Below are 24,088 nucleotides of genomic sequence, written 5' to 3'. Positions count from 1 at the left end.
AAAAAACCTAAAATATTTATAAAATCAAAATAAAAAATAATGAACTAAAACGTAATCTTAAAGATAGCTGGTTTAAAGCTTACTATTATATTTCTATAAAATAAATTATAGGTTATTAACTTCAAAGCTTATCCCTTAAAGAATAAATAAGTTAATATTTTTACTTAAAAAATTAAATAAAAACAAATAACTTTAAAAAATTAAATTTTTTCTTAAGAAACTAGATATCTTGGGAAACGATTAACATCTCATTTCTATAAATAATTTAATAATAATTATGATACATTAACTATAAATTATTTATAAATCAACCCAAATCGAGACAAGTAAAATAAATACTAAAATTTTGATAAACCCTGATACAAAAGGTACAATAAATAAAATCTACTTAAAAAAATTTAAAATAATATTTCATAAAACACTTACATTACCAATAAACTATAATTTAAAAAATCAATTCTATAAAATATACTAAGACAAAAATACAATTAAATTATTTATATTAAATAATTAAATAAACAAAAAATTAATATAATAAAATAAATAATCAAGATATCCTGATTTGCAAAGAAAAATTTTCTGTGTAAATGAAACACTTTACTAATAAGTTATATCTTGAAACTCTTCCTAGATACACTTTCCAGTACATCTACTATGTTACGACTTATCTCATCTAAATTGAAGCTACTTTAAAATAAAATAGAATAATCAATAATGAGAGCGACGGGCGATGTGTACACATCTCAGAGCCAATATCAGTTAAATTAAATAAATTAAATTACTATCAAATCCACCTTCATTAACAGTATTTCACTATCAAATCCGTTATAAACAAAAATCTATTGTAACCCACCTCCTCTTAACTATAAGCTGCACCTTGACCTGAAATATTTTATAATTATAAATCTTGAGAATTATAACTCTAAAAAGATTCTCTGATAACGGAGATATACAAACAAATAAATTAAGTAGAGTAAATCGTGTATTATCAATCATGGGGTAGGTTCCTCTGAATGGAATGAGATACCGCCAAATTCTTTGGGTTTAAAGACCTTAACTAATAGAACCCTGGTAAATATAATTAACATTTAAAATAAAAGGGTATCTAATCCTAGTTTATTATTTAAATTTCACAGATTCATAAAAAGGGCCACAAATAAATTTTAACATTTCACCTTACAAATTTATATTTCAACCCTAATAATATAAACAACTGTTTTAACCAATAATATTCACTTGTATCAATCGTATAACCGCGGCTGCTGGGACGAATTATGCCGACACTAAATCAATTGCTAAATCCAAAATCACTTGATAATTAAATCAAATTACTGCTAAAAGAACATTTAGTCTAACAAAACTTACATATAATACAAAGAAAAAGTGAATAAACAAGCAAGAATAAAACTTTTCAAAATAAAAAATAAGAAAATTTTAAATCTATTAATTCAGGAAAAAATAAAAGAATCAAATATTTAAAGAAAAAAAAGAAAAAAACCACAAACATTAACAAAAAAAAGAAACGCCCCTATGTATGACCACAACAACTTCTCTATTATATATAATTAAAGATTAATATGGAACATGTATAGCAATAAATGGATTATATTCTTTCTTATTTAATCTTTCTTTTCACTAATAAATAAATAAAGATTAAATAATATAATAAATATATGATTAGTATGGTTAATTCATCCAAATAATATAAATCTTAGCCATATAGGTAGGGCAATTGCAAATGTTAATGCTAAATGTCTTGTTCTAGTAAAAATATAAGGGAATAATCCTATGAAATTGTTAAATAATATTATAATAAAAATTGAGATGAAAATGAATGTTGTTCCATTAAATGATTTTGGTCCAAGAAGTGTTTTAAATTCATTATGTAAGGTTAAATTTAGTTTATTTCAGATAATGTTAATTCGTGATGGTGTAAGACAAAATAGTGATGGGATTAATAATAGTCCTAGAAATGTTCTAGTTCAATTTAATGATAAATTAAAGATGTTAGTTGATGGGTCAAATGTTGAGAATAGATTTGTTATCATTTTCAATTTAAGTTTTTTATTTCAATTGTTCCTTTTTCTGCTCTTTTAATAAGGTTAGGTTTAAATGAGAAGAAGTTTATTTGATTAAACAAGATTAATGTAGCTGAAAATATAATGAATAGTGAGAATCATATAAGAGGGGATATTTGAGGGATTTGGATATAATTTCCCCATCAGAAGTAGTCGTTAATTTACTATTATTTGGTTTAAGAGACCATTACTTACTTTCAGTCATCTGATGAATTTCAAGGTGTACAAATTTTTTTTAGTTACTTTAGATTGACACTCTAATGTTATTTATTTTAACTAACTCCTTAAATTATCTTAGATAATCACTTAATAAATAAATTTACTGAAGTTCTTTCAATTACAATTGGTATAAATCTGTGGTTTGCTCCACAGATTTCTGAGCATTGTCCAAAGAATAATCCAGGTCGATTTATTGTGAATGTTCCTTGATTTAACCGACCTGGCGTTGCATCAATTTTAACCCCTAATGCAGGAACTGCTCATGAGTGTAGAACATCTGATGCTCTTGTTAATACTCGTACTTCTGTATTTATTGGTAGGATTGTTCGGTTATCTACATCTAGTAGTCGGAATCCATCATTTTCTAGGTCTTGTTCTGGTGTTATATAAGTGTCAAATTCTACGTCTATGAAGTCTGAATATTCATATCTTCAATATCATTGTCGTCCAATGGTTTTAATTGTAATTATTGCATCTACTGAATCATCAAGTAAATATAATAGTCGTAATGATGGATGGGCAATAAAAATTAATGTAATTGCTGGTAAAGCTGTTCAGATTGTTTCAATTAAATGTCCATGAAGTATATTACGGTTAGTATAGGCAATAAATAATATACAACTTAGGGCATAACCTACAATTACTGTAATTAATAATAATACGACCATAGTATGATCATGAAAGAATGATAATTGCTCCATTAATGGTGAAGCTCCATCTTGAAGAGATAAATTTGATCATGTTGCCATTAATAAATATTTTCTAATAAAAGGTCAAACCTTTATTTGTAGAGCTTAAATCTACTGCACTAATCTGCCATATTAGAATCTAGAGATTAATGGTAATTCTGAGTAACTATGTTCTGCAGGAGGGTTATTTTGTAGTCATTCTGTTGATCTTCTTGTGTTAGCTCTAAATATAATTGCTCGGTTTGTAATCATTCTTTCTCATATAATTACAATGAATATAATGATTCCTACAATAGAAATTGTAGACCCAATTCTTGATACTACGTTTCATGATGTATATGCGTCTGGGTAGTCAGAGTATCGTCGAGGTATTCCTGCTAATCCTAGGAAGTGTTGAGGAAAGAATGTTAAATTTACTCCAATGAATATAATTGTAAATTGGATTTTTAATCATGTATTATTTATAGTTAATCCTGTAAATAGTGGATATCATTGAATGACACCTCCTATAATTGCAAATACTGCTCCTATAGATAATACATAATGAAAGTGGGCTACTACATAATATGTATCATGTAATACAATATCAAGTGATGAATTTGCTAATACTAATCCTGTTAATCCACCAATTGTAAATAGGAAAATAAATCCTAGAGCTCATAATAATGGTGGATTGAACTTGAATTTAGTTCCATATAATGTAGCTAATCATCTAAATACCTTAATTCCTGTAGGTACAGCAATAATTATTGTTGCTGATGTAAAATATGCTCGTGTGTCAACATCCATTCCTACTGTAAATATATGATGTGCTCATACAATAAATCCTATTAGTCCAATTGATAGTACAGCATAAATTATACCTAATGTTCCAAATGATTCAATTTTTCCTCTTTCTTGACATACAATATGTGAAATAATTCCGAACCCCGTTAGAATTAAAATATAATCTTCTGGGTGTCCAAAGAATCAAAATAGATGTTGATATAGAATTGGGTCACCCCCTCCTGCAGGGTCAAAGAATGATGTATTTAAATTTCGATCTGTTAATAATATAGTAATAGCTCCTGCTAAAACTGGAAGTGAAAGAAGGAGAAGTAATGCTGTAATAGCTACAGATCATACAAATAAAGGTGTTTGATCTAAAGTTATACTTTCTGATCGTATATTAATTGCTGTTGTAATGAAATTCACTGCACCAAGAATAGATGATACACCTGCTAAGTGCAGTGAAAAAATAGCTAGATCTACAGATGCACCCCCGTGTGCAATAGCTCCTGCTAGAGGAGGGTAAACTGTTCATCCTGTACCAGCACCATTATCTACTATAGAAGATGTAAGAAGAAGGGTTAGTGAAGGTGGTAGTAATCAAAAACTTATATTATTTATTCGTGGAAATGCTATATCTGGTGCACCAATTATTAGTGGAACATGTCAATTACCAAATCCACCAATTATAATAGGTATATAATAGGTATATAATTATAATTTGTATCAATATCTTTCTATTATTGTTCCTGTTATTATTCCAACTAGGAAGGTTTGAAGGATAATAAAAAGCATTATTGATATTGGGTGTCTTAATTTAATAAAATTAATATTTATTACATTTGATAATGATATAATTATTATTTTGATCATTTCAGGGGTTAGTTTATTTAAAATACCGGTTTTGGGGACCGATGATGGAAGCTTTTCCACCTCTGAAGTTTTAAAAGTGGGGGCTGGACTTATTTCCGGTTTACAAGACCGGCGTTTTTTTTAAACTATTAAAACTAATGTTTATATTCTCTATTTTTACTTCTTTATTGATTTATTTTGCTGGTGTTTATATTTTTTCTTCTAAACGTAAACATTTATTAATGGTTCTTTTGAGATTAGAATATATTGTTCTTTCTTTATTAATGTTAGTTATTGATTTTCTTATTGAGTTTGATTATGATTATTTTTTTCCTGTTATTTTTTTAGTTTTTTCTGTTTGTGAGGGTGCTTTAGGTCTTTCTATTTTAGTTTCAATAATTCGTTCTCATGGTAATGATTTTTTTAATTCTTTTGGTTTATCTTTATGTTAAAGTATTTATTTATAACTATTTTTTTGATGCCTCTTTGTTTATTAAATAATTGTTGATGGTTGGTTCATTCTTTAATGTTTCTGTCGGGTTTTGTTTTTATAATTTGTGTTTATTCATATGCTGATTTGAATATAATTAGATATTATTTTGGTATTGATTATTTTTCTTTTAGTTTAATTTTACTTAGTTTTTGGATTTGTTCTTTAATAATCACTGCTAGAGGTTCAGTTTATTTAAGTTCATATCATTCTAATTTTTTTGTTTTTATGGTTTTGATTTTAATAATTATGCTTTATTGTTCATTTGCTAGATTAAGTCTTCTTTCTTTTTATATTTTTTTTGAGGCTAGATTAGTTCCTACTTTACTTTTAATTTTGGGTTGGGGTTATCAACCTGAGCGTTTGCAGGCTGGTGTTTATTTAATTTTTTATACTTTGGTTGCTAGATTACCTTTATTATTAGTTTTATTTAAGGTTTATGATTTTTCTAATACTTTATATTTTCCTTTATTGGTTGATTTTGGTTCTTATTATTTTATGTTTTATGTATTTATAATTTTGGCTTTTTTAGTTAAGATACCTTTGTTTTTGGTTCATTTATGACTTCCTAAGGCTCATGTAGAGGCCCCTATTTCAGGTAGAATAATTCTTGCTGGTGTTTTATTAAATTTAGGTGGTTATGGTATTTTTCGTGTTATAAAGGTTATTTCTTATTTGGGTTTAAAGTTTAATTATTTTTGATTGTCTTTAGGTTTATCTGGGGGTGTTATTGTAAGATTTATTTGTTTTCATCAGGTTGATTTAAAGTCTTTAATTGCATATTCTTCTGTTGCTCATATAAGAATGGTTATTGGTGGATTGATGACTATGAATTGATGAGGTTGTGTAGGTTCTCTTTCTCTAATGGTTGGTCATGGTTTATGTTCTTCTGGTTTATTTTGTTTATCTAATATTATTTATGAACGTTTAGGTAGACGAAGATTATTAATTAACAAGGGTATAATTAATTTGATGCCAAGAATGGCTTTATGATGATTTCTTTTAAGATCATCAAATATGGCTGCTCCTCCTTCTTTAAATTTGGTAGGTGAAATTAGATTATTAAATAGAATTATATCTTGATCTTCTTTTAGATTCTTTGCTTTGATTTTTTTATCTTTTTTTAGAGCTGTTTATACTTTGTATATATATTCTTATTCTCAGCATGGGAATTATTATTCTGGTGTTTATACTTGTTCTCTTGGTTATTTTCGTGAATATCATCTTTTACTTTTACATTGATTGCCTTTAAATATTCTCTGTTTAAAGGGTGAATATTTCTTTGTTTAGTTTGCTTAAGTATTTTAATTAAAAATATTGTTTTGTGGAATCAATGACATGAAGTTTTTCATCTTAGGCCGTGAATTTATTTTCTATTTGTTCTTTGAGTTTTTTTTCTTTGTTTATTTCGAGAACTATAATTTTTATTTTAGGTATTTATTATTTAATAATTGATTATAGAGTTTTTGTTGAGTGAGAGCTTTTCAATTTAAATGGTTCTATAGTTGTTATAACTTTAATTTTGGATTGAATATCTCTTATTTTTATATCTTTTGTTATATATATTTCTTCTTTGGTTATTTATTATAGAGAGGATTATATATCTGGTGAAAAGAATATAAATCGTTTTATTATTATTGTTTTAATATTTATTCTTTCTACAGGTTTTTTAATTATTAGTCCTAATTTAATTAGAATTTTATTAGGTTGAGATGGTTTAGGTTTAGTTTCTTATTGTTTAGTTATTTATTATCAAAATGTAAAATCTTATAGTGCTGGTATATTAACTGCACTTTCTAATCGTATTGGTGATGTTGCTATTTTAATTTCTATTGCATGAATGTTAAATTTTGGTGGTTGAAATTATATTTATTATTATGATTTTATTTCTAATTCTTTTGAAATAAAGCTCATTACTATATTAATTGTTTTAGCAGCTATAACTAAGAGAGCTCAGATTCCTTTCTCTTCATGACTTCCTGCTGCTATAGCAGCTCCTACTCCTGTTTCTGCTTTAGTTCATTCTTCTACTCTTGTTACTGCTGGTGTTTATTTATTAATTCGTTTTAGACCAATATTGGATACTTATAATTGTGGTTGATTTTTACTTTTAATTGGTTGTATAACTATATTTATGGCTGGATTGGGCGCTAATTTTGAGTTTGATTTAAAGAAGATTATTGCTCTTTCTACTTTAAGACAACTTGGTTTAATAATAAGAATTTTGGCTATAGGTTATCCAAAGCTTGCATTTTTTCATTTATTGGCTCATGCTTTATTTAAGGCATTATTATTTATATGTGCAGGTTCAATAATTCATAATTTGAAGGATTCTCAGGATATTCGTTTTATAGGATCAATTGTTAATTTCATACCTTTAACTTCAGTTTGTTTTAATGTTTCTAGTTTATCTTTGTGTGGAATACCTTTTTTAGCGGGATTTTATTCAAAGGATTTAATTCTTGAGATGGTTTGTTTAAGATGAATTAATTGTTTAATTTTTTTCTTTATTTTTTTTCTACTGGTTTAACTGCTTCTTATTCTTTTCGTTTGTTTTATTATTCAATATCTGGTGATAATAATTTTTATTCTAGATTTTCTTTTGATGATAAGGGTTATTATATTTCATTTGGAATAATTGGTCTATTGTTTGTTGCTGTTTTTGGTGGTAGTCTTTTATCTTGATTAATTTTTCCTATTCCTCATGTGATTGCTTTACCTTATTATTTAAAGTTTTTAACTATTACAGTTGTTATTTTAGGTGCTTATTTAGGTTATCTTATTTCTAATTTTGATTTTTCTCATAATTTATTTTCTTTAAGTATACTTTCTTTTGTTAGATTTGCTGGTTCTATATGATTTATACCTTTTCTTTCAACTAAGTTTATTAGATATATTCCTTTAAAAATAGGTTATTATTCATCTAAGTCATTTGATTATGGTTGAGGTGAATTACTTGGTGGTCAAGGTTTATATAGATTATTTATTTATTTAATTGGTTATATTCAAGGTTGATATGATTCTAATTTCAAGATTTATCTTTTTACTTTTATTTTTTGAATATTTATTTTGGTAATATTGTTTTTCGTTTACTTAAATAGCTTATAATTAGATCGTGACACTGAAGATGTTAAGGAAGTATTTTTACTTTTAAGTATTTATAAATATAGATATATTATTTTTACAGTGAAAATGAAATGTTTTATTTAAACTATATAAATTTTAGAAATGTTAACGGAGTTTAACCGCTAATATAAAAAGTTAGCAGCTTTCATATTGGCTTTACATTTCCTTAATTGGAACTATTATAGTTCAATTATATTATTAACAGTAATACGCCTCTTTTTGGCTTCAATTAATAAGAATAAGGGTAGTACATACCAATCTTCCAGGTCGAAACTGACTGCAATATTTCGCTTCTTATTCTATTTAAGGTTGATTGATAATATCAATACTTTTTGAATGCAACCCAAATGTTATATTTAACTACAACCCTTTATTCTGCTCATTGTAATGCTCCTTGGTTTCATTCATGGTATAGTCCTCCTAATAGAACTAGAATAAAAAATATTGTTGATACTGTTCAGATTATAATGTCTGAAGTTTTAAAAATAATTACAATTGGTAGAATTAGTGCAATTTCTACATCAAAAATTAAAAAGATTACTGCGATTAGGAAGAATCGTATTGAGAATGGTATTCGTGCTGATCTTTTTGGATCAAACCCACATTCAAATGGTGATCTTTTTTCTCGATCATTAATTAATTTTTTTGATAGTGTTGTTGCCAGGATTATAACAATTATTGGAATAATAAATCTAATGAAAACTCTTGTTGATAGAATTAGAATTGTTTTTCTTGATTTATATCAAGCTTTCTGATTGGAAGTCAAATGTACTATTTATACTAGAAAAACAATTATCTACCTCATCAATAAATAGAGATATATAAGAATAATCATACTACATCTACGAAGTGTCAGTATCATGCTGCTGCTTCAAATCCAAAGTGATGTCTGGGTGAAAATTGATTTATTGAGTGTCGAAGTAGACATGTTGATAAAAAGATTGTTCCAATAATTACGTGTAAACCATGGAATCCTGTTGCAACAAAGAATGTTGATCCATAAACTGCGTCTGCAATGGTAAAAGGTGCTTCTCAATATTCATATGCTTGAAGTATTGTAAAGTATAGTCCTAATAACACTGTGAAGAATAATCCTTGTAGTGCTTGAGTATGATTAGATTCCATTAAGCTATGATGTGCTCATGTTACTGTTACTCCTGATGCTAAAAGAATAGCTGTATTAAGTAATGGAATTTGTATAGGGTTAAAGGGTTGAATTCCTATTGGAGGTCATAGTATTCCTAGTTCAATTGTTGGTGCTAACCTTCTTCCAAAGAATGCTCAAAAAAAAGAAACGAAAAATAATACCTCTGATGCAATAAATAAAATTATTCCTCATCGTAATCCAATTGATACAAATCCTGTATGTAATCCTTGATATGTTCCTTCTCGTACTACATCTCGTCATCATTGAATTATAGTTAGTAGGGTAATTCCAAATCCAATTATGAATAAGTTAATATTAAATAGGTGGAATCATTTTGCTAGTCCTGATACTAGGACTATTGCTCCAATTGCTCCTGTTAATGGTCAAGGTCTATAGTCTACTAAGTGGAATGGGTGGTTTGAGTGAGTTGTTAACATAGGTTTAATATACTTCTCTAGAATATAGAGTTCTTAGAATTGAGAAAACATAGGCTTGAATTATTGCTACTGCTGATTCTAGAATTAATAGAAGTATTTGTCCAATAATTAGTAAAGAGATTAAGTTTATTGCTATAGATGGTCCTGTGTTTCCTAATAAGGTTAATAATAAGTGTCCTGCAATTATATTTGCTGCCAACCATACTGCTAATGTACTTGGTCGAATAACATTACTAATTGTTTCAATTAGTACTATAAATGATATTAATGCAGGCGGTGTACCTTGTGGTACAAGGTGTGTAAATATATGATTAGTATGGTTAATTCATCCAAATAATATAAATCTTAGCCATATAGGTAGGGCAATTGCAAATGTTAATGCTAAATGTCTTGTTCTAGTAAAAATATAAGGGAATAATCCTATGAAATTGTTAAATAATATTATAATAAAAATTGAGATGAAAATGAATGTTGTTCCATTAAATAATTTTGGTCCAAGAAGTGTTTTAAATTCATTATGTAAGGTTAAATTTAGTTTATTTCAGATAATGTTAATACGTGATGGTGTAAGTCAAAATAGTGATGGGATTAATAATAGTCCTAGAAATGTTCTAGTTCAATTTAATGATAAATTAAAGATGTTAGTTGATGGGTCAAATGTTGAGAATAGATTTGTTATCATTTTCAATTTAAGTTTTTTATTTCAATTGTTCCTTTTTCTACTCTTTTAATAAGGTTAGGTTTAAATGAGAAGAAGTTTATTTGATTAAACAAGATTAATGTAGCTGAAAATATAATGAATAGTGAGAATCATATAAGAGGGGATATTTGAGGGATTTGGATATAATTTCCCCATCAGAAGTAGTCGTTAATTTACTATTATTTGGTTTAAGAGACCATTACTTACTTTCAGTCATCTGATGAATTTCAAGGTGTACAAATTTTTTTTAGTTACTTTAGATTGACACTCTAATGTTATTTATTTTAACTAACTCCTTAAATTATCTTAGATAATCACTTAATAAATAAATTTACTGAAGTTCTTTCAATTACAATTGGTATAAATCTGTGGTTTGCTCCACAGATTTCTGAGCATTGTCCAAAGAATAATCCAGGTCGATTTATTGTGAATGTTCCTTGATTTAACCGACCTGGCGTTGCATCAATTTTAACCCCTAATGCAGGAACTGCTCATGAGTGTAGAACATCTGATGCTCTTGTTAATACTCGTACTTCTGTATTTATTGGTAGGATTGTTCGGTTATCTACATCTAGTAGTCGGAATCCATCATTTTCTAGGTCTTGTTCTGGTGTTATATAAGTGTCAAATTCTACGTCTATGAAGTCTGAATATTCATATCTTCAATATCATTGTCGTCCAATGGTTTTACTTGTAATTATTGCATCTACTGAATCATCAAGTAAATATAATAGTCGTAATGATGGAAGGGCAATAAAAATTAATGTAATTGCTGGTAAAGCTGTTCAGATTGTTTCAATTAAATGTCCATGAAGTATATTACGGTTAGTATAGGCAATAAATAATATATAACTTAGGGCATAACCTACAATTACTGTAATTAATAATAATACGACCATAGTATGATCATGAAAGAATGATAATTGCTTCATTAATGGTGAAGCTCCATCTTGAAGAGATAAATTTGATCATGTTGCCATTAATAAATATTTTCTAATAAAAGGTCAAACCTTTATTTGTAGAGCTTAAATCTACTGCACTAATCTGCCATATTAGATTCTAGAGATTAATGGTAATTCTGAGTAACTATGTTCTGCAGGAGGGTTATTTTGTAGTCATACTGTTGATCTTCTTATGTTAGCTCTAAATATAATTGCTCGGTTTGTAATCATTCTTTCTCATATAATTGCAATGAATATAATGATTCCTACAATAGAAATTGTAGACCCAATTCTTGATACTACGTTTCATGAGGTATATGCGTCTGGGTAGTCAGAGTATCGTCGAGGTCAAAGAATGATGTATTTAAATTTCGATCTGTTAATAATATAGTAATAGCTCCTGCTAAAACTGGAAGTGAAAGAAGGAGAAGTAATGCTGTAATAGCTACAGATCATACAAATAAAGGTGTTTGATCTAAAGTTATACTTTCTGATCGTATATTAATTGCTGTTGTAATGAAATTCACTGCACCAAGAATAGATGATACACCTGCTAAGTGCAGTGAAAAAATAGCTAGATCTACAGATGCACCCCCGTGTGCAATAGCTCCTGCTAGAGCAGGGTAAACTGTTCATCCTGTACCAGCACCATTATCTACTATAGAAGATGTAAGAAGAAGGGTTAGTGAAGGTGGTAGTAATCAAAAACTTATATTATTTATTCATGGAAATGCTATATCTGGTGCACCAATTATTAGTGGAACAAGTCAATTACCAAATCCACCAATTATAATAGGTATTACTATAAAGAAAATTATTACGAATGCGTGAGCTGTAATATTAACATTATAAATCTGGTCATCCCCAATTAGAGATCCGGGTTGGCCAAGTTCAGCACGAATAAGTATTCTTATTGATGTTCCTACTATTCCTGCTCATGCTCCAAATATGAAGTATAAAGTACCAATGTCCTTATGGTTTGTTGAGAATAATCATTTTTGCGGTAAGATGGCTGAATTTTAGGTGGTAGACTGCAAATCTACTTATGAGATGTTTTCTCTCTTATCATATTTAGGTCTTATATTCAATTATGATTCTAGACTGCAATTCTAGAGGTGTAAAATTTTACTGAGGCCTAAACGATTATTCTTTTAATTATAACTCTGAAGGTTATTAGTTTGATTAACTTAAGTCCTTAGTATAATGAAATTAAGGTTGATGTTGAAATCAATCCTATTGTTGAAATTATTACTGTTATAGGAAGAATGATTCTTGATTTTTGGGACTTTATCTTTATAGATCACGAATTTTCTGTGTATGATATAATTAGAGCTGAGAATCTAATACGTATATAGTAGTAGAGTGTAATTGTAGTTAATACAACTATAATAGTTATAATAGTTGTTATATTGTTTTCTATTAATGATTGTATTACAATTCATTTTGGTAAGAATCCAAGGAATGGTGGTAGTCCACCTAAAGATAATAAAGATAAGAATATTATGAATTTAATTTCGGTTTTTATATTTCTGGCTGAATAAATTTGATTTATGAAAAATAAATTTATTTGCTTAAATAATAAAACTATAATTAATCTTAATAGTGAGTAAATAATGAAGTATAGTTCTCAGATGTTTTCTCTGACTGTTAATGATCTAATTATTCAACCTAGATGTTTGATTGATGAATATGCTAAAAGTTGTCGTAAGGATGTTTGATTTAAACCTCCTATTGCCCCAATAATAATTCTTAAGATAATAATTGTTCAAATAAAAGTTCTTAATTGAATACAATAAGATAAGACCATTATTGGGGCGATTTTTTTTCATGTTATTAATGTTAAACAATTATTTCATCTTGATGCTCCTATAACTTCTGGAAATCAGAAATGGAAAGGTGCAGCTCCAATCTTTAATAATAGTCTAGATCTAATTATTATTGATGGGATAAATTCTGTTTCCCATCCCATGGGATATTTTATTTGAATCAGCAAAATTGAAAATAATAATATTGTCGATGCTATTGCTTGGACAATAAAATATTTAATTGATGATTCATTTATTATTATATTTTTATTTCTTGTTAGGAGCGGAATAAATGAAAGTAAGTTGATCTCAAGTCCTATTCAAACCCCAAATCAGGAATTTGATGAAATGGACAGGATCGTTCCTATCATTAATGTTGATGGGAGGAGAAGTTTTGTAGAGTTGTTGGTCATTAAAAAGGAGAGGATTGATACCTCTATAAATGGGGTATGAACCCATTAGCTTGTTTAGCTTACCTTTTTACATTAAGGTGTATGATGCACGTTAGTTTTTGATACTAAAGGAGGTAGTTTAATTCAATCTATGTAATTTTAATGAAGGTAATTTTATTTACTTTATTTACCCTATCAAGGTAACCCTTTAATCAGGCACTTCATTTATTTAATATATAAATCGAAAGTTTTTTTTTGAAATTCTTTTATGTATTATTTTGTTTAATTAGGATTAATTTATCCTGCTCATTTTTTTTTTTATATATATATATAGTAAATAATTTATATTAATATATTACATTTAATTGAAATTAAAGTATTATAAGTTCATCTTACCATTATCAATTGATTATTTTAATGCAATTATTTACCTAGGATTATAGCTACTTATGTTTTTAGCTTAAAATAGGTTATTATAATAATATATATATAATAATAATTAATTTAATATTTAATATTATTATAATTGGATATAATAAATAAAATTATTAATTTAAATATAAAATATTATAATTAATATAAATAATTATATTAATTATAATAATATAATTATGTAAATTATCTATAATTAGATTATTTAACTAATATATATGAAAGTTAACTTAATATAAAAAAAAGAATTCATATTAATAACAGATTATATTAAATTACATAATTGTATAAAATATATTTATTATATTATTTAATCTTTCTTTATTTATTAGTGAAAAGAAAGATTAAATAAGAAAGAATATAATACATTTATTGCTATACATGTTCCATATTAATCTTTAATTATATATAATAGAGAAGTTGTTGTGGTCATACATAGGGGCGTTTCTTTTTTTTTGTTAATGTTTGTGGTTTTTTTCTTTTTTTTTTCTTTAAATATTTGAATCTTTTATTTTTTCCTGAATTAATAGATTTAAAATTTTCTTATTTTTTATTTTTAAAAGTTTTATTCTTGCTTGTTTATTCACTTTTTCTTTGTATTATATGTAAGTTTTGTTAGACTAAATGTTCTTTTTGCAGTAATTTGATTTAATTATCAAGTGATTTTGGATTTAGCAATTGATTTAGTATCGGCATAATTCGTGCCAGCAGCCGCGGTTATACGATTGATACAAGTGAATATTATTGGTTAAAACAGTTGTTTATATTATTAGGGTTGAAATATAAATTTGTAAGGTGAAATGTTAAAATTTATTTGTGGCCCTTTTTATGAATCTGTGAAATTTAAATAATAAACTAGGATTAGATACCCTATTATTTTAAATGTTAATTATATTTACCAGGGTACTATTAGTTAAGGTCTTTAAACCCAAAGAATTTGGCGGTATCTCATTCCATTCAGAGGAACCTACCCCATGATTGATAATACACGACTTACTCTACTTAATTTATTTGTTTGTATATCTCCGTTATCAGAGAATCTTTTTAGAGTTATAATTCTCAAGATTTATAATTATAAAATATTTCAGGTCAAGGTGCAGCTTATAGTTAAGAGGAGGTGGGTTACAATAGATTTTTGTTTATAACGGATTTGATAGTGAAATACTGTTAATAAAGGTGGATTTGATAGTAATTTAATTTATTTAATTTAACTGATATTGGCTCTGAGATGTGTACACATCGCCCGTCACTCTCATTATTGATTATTCTATTTTATTTTAAAGTAGCTTCAATTTAGATGAGATAAGTCGTAACATAGTAGATGTACTGGAAAGTGTATCTAGGAAGAGTTTCAAGATATAACTTATTAGTAAAGTGTTTCATTTACACTGAAAATTTTTCTGTGCAAATCAGGATATCTTGATTATTTATTTTATTATATTTATTTTTTGTTTATTTAATTATTTAATATAAATAATTTTATTGTATTTTTGTCTTAGTATATTTTATAGAATTGATTTTTTAAATTATAGTTTATTGGTAATGTAAGTGTTTTATGAAATATTATTTTAAATTTTTTTAAGTAGATTTTATTTATTGTACCTTTTGTATCAGGGTTTATCAAAATTTTAGTATTTATTTTACTTGTCTCGAATTGGGTTGATTTATAAATAATTTATAGTTAATGTATCATAATTATTATTAAATTATTTATAGAAATGAGATGTTAATCGTTTCCCAAGATATCTAGTTTCTTAAGAAAAAATTTAATTTTTTAAAGTTATTTGTTTTTATTTAATTTTTTAAGTAAAAATATTAACTTATTTATTCTTTAAGGGATAAGCTTTGAAGTTAATAACCTATAATTTATTTTATAGAAATATAATAGTAAGCTTTAAACCAGCTATCTTTAAGATTACGATTTAGTTCATTATTTTTTATTTTGATTTTATAAATATTTTAGGTTTTTTATTAAGATTATTAATTTAATTTTAAAATTTTTGTAATAATGATAGAATTAGTATATTTATTTGTATGAAATTTTTACCTTGTGAACTTATTATAAGGAACTAGGCAAAATTGATTTCCGCCTGTTTATCAAAAACATGTCCTCTTGTTTATATTTTGAGGTCTGGCCTGCTCACTCAGCGTATTTTTAAAGAGCCGCGGTATTTTGACCGTGCAAAGGTAGCATAATCATTAGTCTCTTAATTAGTGGCTGGAATGAATGGCTTGACGAGAAATCAACTGTCTCTTAATAAATTTTTGAATTTAACTTTTGAGTCAAAAGGCTTAAATTCTTCTTTAGGACGAGAAGACCCTATAGAGCTTGACATTTTACTTTTATATAGTTTTTTGTTTGTCTTTCTATATTTAATGATGATGTTTTGTTGGGGTGACATGAAGAATAGATAAACTCTTCATTATTATATCATTTATTTATGTTTGTTATTTTGATCCATAATTTATGATCATAAGATTAAGTTACCTTAGGGATAACAGCGTAATTGTTTTTGAGAGCTCATATCGACAAAGCAGATTGCGACCTCGATGTTGGATTAAGAAAAATTTTGGGTGCAGGAGCCCAATGATTAGGTCTGTTCGACCTTTAAATTCTTACATGATCTGAGTTCAGACCGGCGTGAGCCAGGTCGGTTTCTATCCTAAGATTGTTAATCCATATTAGTACGAAAGGACCATATGGTTAAAATATTTTTTGTTATATTGATTAATATTAATTTATTTACTATTTTTAAAGATTAATGTGTTGAATTTAGAATTCATTTATGTAGATTTTTTCTACAAATAGTATTGATACTTTATGATTTATTTATATTTATTTTGAATTTTCTTTTATTGGTTATTTGTGTTTTAATTAGTGTTGCCTTTTTAAGTTTATTAGAGCGTAAGGTTTTAGGTTATATTCAGATTCGAAAGGGTCCAAATAAGGTAGGTTTTGTTGGAATTCCTCAGCCATTTAGAGATGCTATTAAGTTAATTTGTAAGGAGCAGCCAATTCCTATTATATCTAATTACCTACTTTATTATTTTTCCCCTGTTTTTAATTTAATGATTTCTTTAGCCGTTTGAGTAATTTTTCCTTATTTAACTTATATGTGTTCTTTTTCTTATGGATTTTTATTCTTTTTATGTTGTACTAGATTAGGTGTTTATACTGTTATAATTGCTGGTTGATCTTCTAATTCAAATTATTCATTATTAGGTTCTCTTCGTTCTGTTGCTCAAACAATTTCTTATGAAGTTAGTTTAGCTTTAATTTTATTGTCTTTAATTATTTTAATTGGTAGTTTTAATATGTTTGATTTTATAAACTATCAGCTTTATTGTTGATTTATTATTATTTCTTTTCCTTTAGCTTTAGCTTGTTTTGCTTCTTGCTTAGCTGAAACTAATCGTACTCCTTTTGATTTTGCTGAAGGGGAATCTGATTTAGTTTCATGATTTAATATTGAGTATGGTGCGGGTGGTTTTACTTTAATTTTTTTAGCTAAATATACTAGAATTGTCTTCATAAGAATGTTATTGGCTTTAATTTTTTTGGGCGGTGATTTTTATTCTTTTATATTTTTTATTAAGCTTGCTATTATATCTTTTGGTTTTATTTGGGTTCGTGGAACATTACCACGGTTCCGTTATGATAAATTAATGTACTTAGCTTGAAAAAGTTTTTTACCTTTATCTTTGAATTTTTTTATTTTCTTTGTTGGTTTAAAGATTTTATTTATCTCATTTGTTTAATGAAATTTTTTGAGAAAAGTTAATAGAAGAGTTAAACTTCTAATTTTATGTTTTCAAAACATATGCTTTTCCTAAGCTAATTAACTTTATTCCTTAATTAATTTATCTCATGTGTTTGCGACATGGACATTAATTAAGAAATATGTGAAGTAAATAATTGTTAAGATTTGACCTGTTATAATATAAGGTTCTTCAACAGGTCGTTTACCAATTCACGTTAGTAAGCATACAACAACTACTATAATTCAGAATAAAATTTGATTAATAGGGTAAAATTGAATGCCTCGGAATGGTGTTTTATTATAAAATGGTAAAATTATTAAGATTCTAATTGATAAAAATAATGCAATAACACCTCCTAACTTATTAGGGATAGATCATAGAATTGCATATGCAAATAGGAAATATCATTCTGGTTGAATGTGAACTGGTGTTACTAATGGGTTGGCAGGTACAAAGTTATCTGGATCTCCTAATAGGTAAGGATTAATTAAACATAGTATAATTAATAATGATGTTATTATTACAAATGTAATAGAATCCTTAAAGGTAAAGTATGGATGGAATGGAATTTTTTCAATATCTCCATTTAGTCCAAGAGGATTATTAGATCCTGTTTGGTGAAGAAAAAATAAATGAATTGCTGCTATAGCAGCAATAATAAATGGTAATACAAAATGGAATGTGAAGAATCGATTTAATGTTGCATTATCAACAGCGAATCCTCCTCATACTCGTTGGACTAAATCTGTTCCTAAGTATGGGATTGCTGATAATAAATTAGTAATTACTGTTGCACCTCAAAAAGATATTTGGCCTCAGGGTAAGACATATCCTATAAATGCAGTTGCTATAACTAAAAATAGAATCACTGTACCAATTATTCAGGTATGTATATATATATCAGATCCATAGTAAATTCCCCGTCCTACATGTAAGTAGATACAAATAAAAAATATAGATGCTCCATTTGCGTGTAAGGTTCGGATAATTCAACCATTATTTACGTCTCGGCAGATGTGTACTACACTACTGAATGCTATTTCAATATTTGATGTATAATGCATAGCTAAAAATAGTCCAGTTACGATTTGAATTACCAAACATAACCCTAATAGGGATCCAAAATTTCATCAAAATGAAATATTTGTTGGGGCAGGTAAGTCAATTAAAGAGTTATTAATAATTTTAATTAAAGGATGTCTTAATCGTAAGGGTTTATTCATTAGTAATTATCTTATTTTACGAATAGGTCCCTGATTAATATTGGTGATTTTAACAACTGCTAGTAGTGCTAAAAATAAATAAATTATTATTATTATTATTGTAATAATGAATGTTGGTCTATTATATAATTTTTCTAAAGATATTGTTATTTCTTGATAATTGATTGAATTATCAATATTTATAGTTTCGGTGTTTTTGAAAAAGTCTATAAATATAGATATATCTAGAATAATTAATATTAATATGATAAATACTCACATTATTAATGTAATAATTATAGTGATTGATTTAGGCTGAAATATTTCGTTTGATGCAATTCTTGTAATGTAAATAAATAATACTAGTATACCACCAAGAAATGTTAAAAATAAAATATATGATAATCAATATCTTTCTATTATTGTTCCTGTTATTAATCCAACTAGGAAGGTTTGAAGGATAATAAAAAGCATTATTGATATTGGGTGTCTTAATTTAATAAAATTAATATTTATTACATTTGATAATGATATAATTATTATTTTGATCATTTCAGGGGTTAGTTTATTTAAAATACCGGTTTTGGGGACCGATGATGGAAGCTTTTCCACCTCTGAAGTTTTAAAAGTGGGGGCTGGACTTATTTCCGGTTTACAAGACCGGCGTTTTTTTTAAACTATTAAAACTAATGTTTATATTCTCTATTTTTACTTCTTTATTGATTTATTTTGCTGGTGTTTATGTTTTTAATTCTAAACGTAAACATTTATTAATGGTTCTTTTGAGATTAGAATATATTGTTCTTTCTTTATTTATGTTAGTTATTGTTTTTCTTATTGAGTTTGATTATGATTATTTTTTTCCTGTTATTTTTTTAGTTTTTTCTGTTTGTGAGGGTGCTTTAGGTCTTTCTATTTTAGTTTCAATAATTCGTTCTCATGGTAATGATTTTTTTAATTCTTTTGGTTTACCTTTATGTTAAAGTATTTATTTATAACTATTTTTTTGATCCCTCTTTGTTTATTAAATAATTGTTGATGGTTGGTTCATTCTTTAATGTTTCTGTCGGGTTTTGTTTTTATAATTTGTGTTTATTCATATGCTGATTTGAATATAATTAGATATTATTTTGGTATTGATTATTTTTCTTTTAGTTTAATTTTACTTAGTTTTTGGATTTGTTCTTTAATAATCACTGCTAGAGGTTCAGTTTATTTAAGTTCATATCATTCTAATTTTTTTGTTTTTATGGTTTTGATTTTAATAATTATGCTTTATTGTTCATTTGCTAGATTAAGTCTTCTTTCTTTTTATAATTTTTTTGAGGCTAGATTAGTTCCTACTTTACTTTTAATTTTGGGTTGGGGTTATCAACCTGAGCGTTTGCAGGCTGGTGTTTATTTAATTTTTTATACTTTGGTTGCTAGATTACCTTTATTATTAGTTTTATTTAAGGTTTATGATTTTTCTAATACTTTATATTTTCCTTTATTGGTTGATTTTGGTTCTTATTATTTTATGTTTTTGTATTTATAATTTTGGCTTTTTTAGTTAAGATACCTATGTTTTTGGTTCATTTATGACTTCCTAAGGCTCATGTAGAGGCCCCTATTTCAGGTAGAATAATTCTTGCTGGTGTTTTATTAAAGTTAGGTGGTTATGGTATTTTTCGTGTTATAAAGGTTATTTCTTATTTGGGTTTAAAGTTTAATTATTTTTGATTGTCTTTAGGATTATCTGGGGGTGTTATTGTAAGATTTATTTGTTTTCGTCAGGTTGATTTAAAGTCTTTAATTGCATATTCTTCTGTTGCTCATATAAGAATGGTTATTGGTGGATTGATGACTATGAATTGATGAGGTTGTGTAGGTTCTCTTTCTCTAATGGTTGGTCATGGTTTATGTTCTTCTGGTTTATTTTGTTTATCTAATATTATTTATGAACGTTTAGGTAGACGAAGATTATTAATTAACAAGGGTATAATTAATTTGATGCCAAGAATGGCTTTATGATGATTTCTTTTAAGATCATCAAATATGGCTGCTCCTCCTTCTTTAAATTTGGTAGGTGAAATTAGATTATTAAATAGAATTATATCTTGATCTTCTTTTAGATTCTTTGCTTTGATTTTTTTATCTTTTTTTAGAGCTGTTTATACTTTGTATATATATTCTTATTCTCAGCATGGGAATTATTATTCTGGTGTTTATACTTGTTCTCTTGGTTATTTTCGTGAATATCATCTTTTACTTTTACATTGATTGCCTTTAAATATTCTCTGTTTAAAGGGTGAATATTTCTTTGTTTAGTTTGCTTAAGTATTTTAATTAAAAATATTGTTTTGTGGAATCAATGATATGAAGTTTTTCATCTTAGGCCGTGAATTTATTTTCTATTTGTTCTTTGAGTTTTTTTTCTTTGTTTATTTCGAGAACTATAATTTTTATTTTAGGTATTTATTATTCAATAATTGATTATAGAGTTTTTGTTGAGTGAGAGCTTTTCAATTTAAATGGTTCTATAGTTGTTATAACTTTAATTTTGGATTGAATATCTCTTATTTTTATATCTTTTGTTATATATATTTCTTCTTTGGTTATTTATTATAGAGAGGATTATATATCTGGTGAAAAGAATATAAATCGTTTTATTATTATTGTTTTAATATTTATTCTTTCTATAGATTTTTTAATTATTAGTCCTAATTTAATTAGAATTTTATTAGGTTGAGATGGTTTAGGTTTAGTTTCTTATTGTTTAGTTATTTATTATCAAAATGTAAAATCTTATAGTGCTGGTATATTAACTGCACTTTCTAATCGTATTGGTGATGTTGCTATTTTAATTTCTATTGCATGAATGTTAAATTTTGGTGGTTGAAATTATATTTATTATTATGATTTTATTTCTAATTCTTTTGAAATAAAGCTCATTACTATATTAATTGTTTTAGCAGCTATAACTAAGAGAGCTCAGATTCCTTTCTCTTCATGACTTCCTGCTGCTATAGCAGCTCCTACTCCTGTTTCTGCTTTAGTTCATTCTTCTACTCTTGTTACTGCTGGTGTTTATTTATTAATTCGTTTTAGACCAATATTGGATACTTATAATTGTGGTTGATTTTTACTTTTAATTGGTTGTATAACTATATTTATGGCTGGATTGGGCGCTAATTTTGAGTTTGATTTAAAGAAGATTATTGCTCTTTCTACTTTAAGACAACTTGGTTTAATAATAAGAATTTTGGCTATAGGTTATCCAAAGCTTGCATTTTTTCATTTATTGGCTCATGCTTTATTTAAGGCATTATTATTTATATGTGCAGGTTCAATAATTCATAATTTGAAGGATTCTCAGGATATTCGTTTTATAGGATCAATTGTTAATTTCATACCTTTAACTTCAGTTTGTTTTAATGTTTCTAGTTTATCTTTGTGTGGAATACCTTTTTTAGCGGGATTTTATTCAAAGGATTTAATTCTTGAGATGGTTTGTTTAAGATGAATTAATTGTTTAATTTTTTTTCTTTATCTTTTTTCTACTGGTTTAACTGCTTCTTATTCTTTTCGTTTGTTTTATTATTCAATATCTGGTGATAATAATTTTTATTCTAGATTTTCTTTTGATGATAAGGGTTATTATATTTCATTTGGAATAATTGGTCTATTGTTTGTTGCTGTTTTTGGTGGTAGTCTTTTATCTTGATTAATTTTTCCTATTCCTCATGTGATTGCTTTACCTTATTATTTAAAGTTTTTAACTATTACAGTTGTTATTTTAGGTGCTTATTTAGGTTATCTTATTTCTAAATTTGTTTTTTCTCATAATTTATTTTCTTTAAGTATACTTTCTTTTGTTAGATTTGCTGGTTCTATATGATTTATACCTTTTCTTTCAACTAAGTTTATTAGATATATTCCTTTAAAAATAGGTTATTATTCATCTAAGTCATTTGATTATGGTTGAGGTGAATTACTTGGTGGTCAAGGTTTATATAGATTATTTATTTATTTAATTGGTTATATTCAAGGTTGATATGATTCTAATTTCAAGATTTATCTTTTAACTTTTATTTTTTGAATATTTATTTTGGTAATATTGTTTTTCGTTTACTTAAATAGCTTATAATTAGAGCGTGACACTGAAGATGTTAAGGAAGTATTTTTACTTTTAAGTATTTATAAATATAGATATATTATTTTTACAGTGAAAATGTAATGTTTTATTTAAACTATATAAATTTTAGAAATGTTAACGGAGTTTAACCGCTAATATAAAAAGTTAGCAGCTTTCATATTGGCTTTACATTTCCTTAATTGGAACTATTATAGTTCAATTATATTATTAACAGTAATACGCCTCTTTTTGGCTTCAATTAATAAGAATAAGGGTAGTACATACCAATCTTCCAGGTCGAAACTGACTGCAATATTTCGCTTCTTATTCTATTTAAGGTTGATTGATAATATCAATACTTTTTGAATGCAACCCAAATGTTATATTTAACTACAACCCTTTATTCTGCTCATTGTAATGCTCCTTGGTTTCATTCATGGTATAGTCCTCCTAATAGAACTAGAATAAAACATATTGTTGATACTGTTCAGATTATAATGTCTGAAGTTTTAAAAATAATTACAATTGGTAGAATTAGTGCAATTTCTACATCAAAAATTAAAAAGATTACTGCGATTAGGAAGAATCGTATTGAGAATGGTATTCGTGCTGATCTTTTTGGATCAAACCCACATTCAAATGGTGATCTTTTTTCTCGATCATTAATTAATTTTTTTGATAGTGTTGTTGCCAGGATTATAACAATTATTGGAATAATAAATCTAATGAAAACTCTTGTTGATAGAATTAGAATTGTTTTTCTTGATTTATATCAAGCTTTCTGATTGGAAGTCAAATGTACTATTTATACTAGAAAAACAATTATCTACCTCATCAATAAATAGAGATATATAAGAATAATCATACTACGTCTACGAAGTGTCAGTATCATGCTGCTGCTTCAAATCCAAAGTGATGTCTTGGTGAAAAT

General features: G+C 26.5%; 1 protein-coding gene and 3 long non-coding RNA genes across 5 annotated transcripts in view; 2 read left to right on the top strand and 2 right to left on the bottom strand.

The window, feature by feature from the left end:
- Positions 1-24,088, bottom strand: part of LOC126301315 (NADH-ubiquinone oxidoreductase chain 5-like) — a 371,580-nt gene that overhangs the window by 72,936 nt on the left and 274,556 nt on the right. The window lies entirely within an intron of this gene.
- The window catches only part of LOC126301317 (uncharacterized), a 135,936-nt gene that overhangs the window by 22,382 nt on the left and 89,466 nt on the right, over positions 1-24,088 (top strand). The gene's annotated exons all lie outside the window — the stretch shown is intronic.
- LOC126301324 (uncharacterized) overlaps positions 1-24,088 on the bottom strand; it is a 33,179-nt gene that overhangs the window by 776 nt on the left and 8,315 nt on the right. The window lies entirely within an intron of this gene.
- LOC126301320 (uncharacterized) overlaps positions 15,557-24,088 on the top strand; it is a 29,670-nt gene continuing 21,138 nt past the window's right edge. The window contains exon 1 of the long non-coding RNA XR_007553034.1: positions 15,557-16,205. This is a non-coding gene — a long non-coding RNA (uncharacterized LOC126301320). The remainder of the gene's footprint in view (positions 16,206-24,088) is intronic.

This window comes from Schistocerca gregaria, unplaced genomic scaffold, assembly GCF_023897955.1.
Source record: "Schistocerca gregaria isolate iqSchGreg1 unplaced genomic scaffold, iqSchGreg1.2 ptg000066l, whole genome shotgun sequence".
In the NCBI taxonomy this organism is placed as follows: Eukaryota; Metazoa; Arthropoda; class Insecta; order Orthoptera; family Acrididae; genus Schistocerca; species Schistocerca gregaria.
Note: the sequence above shows the minus strand (reverse complement) of the source record. Positions and strands in the feature narration are given on the sequence as shown.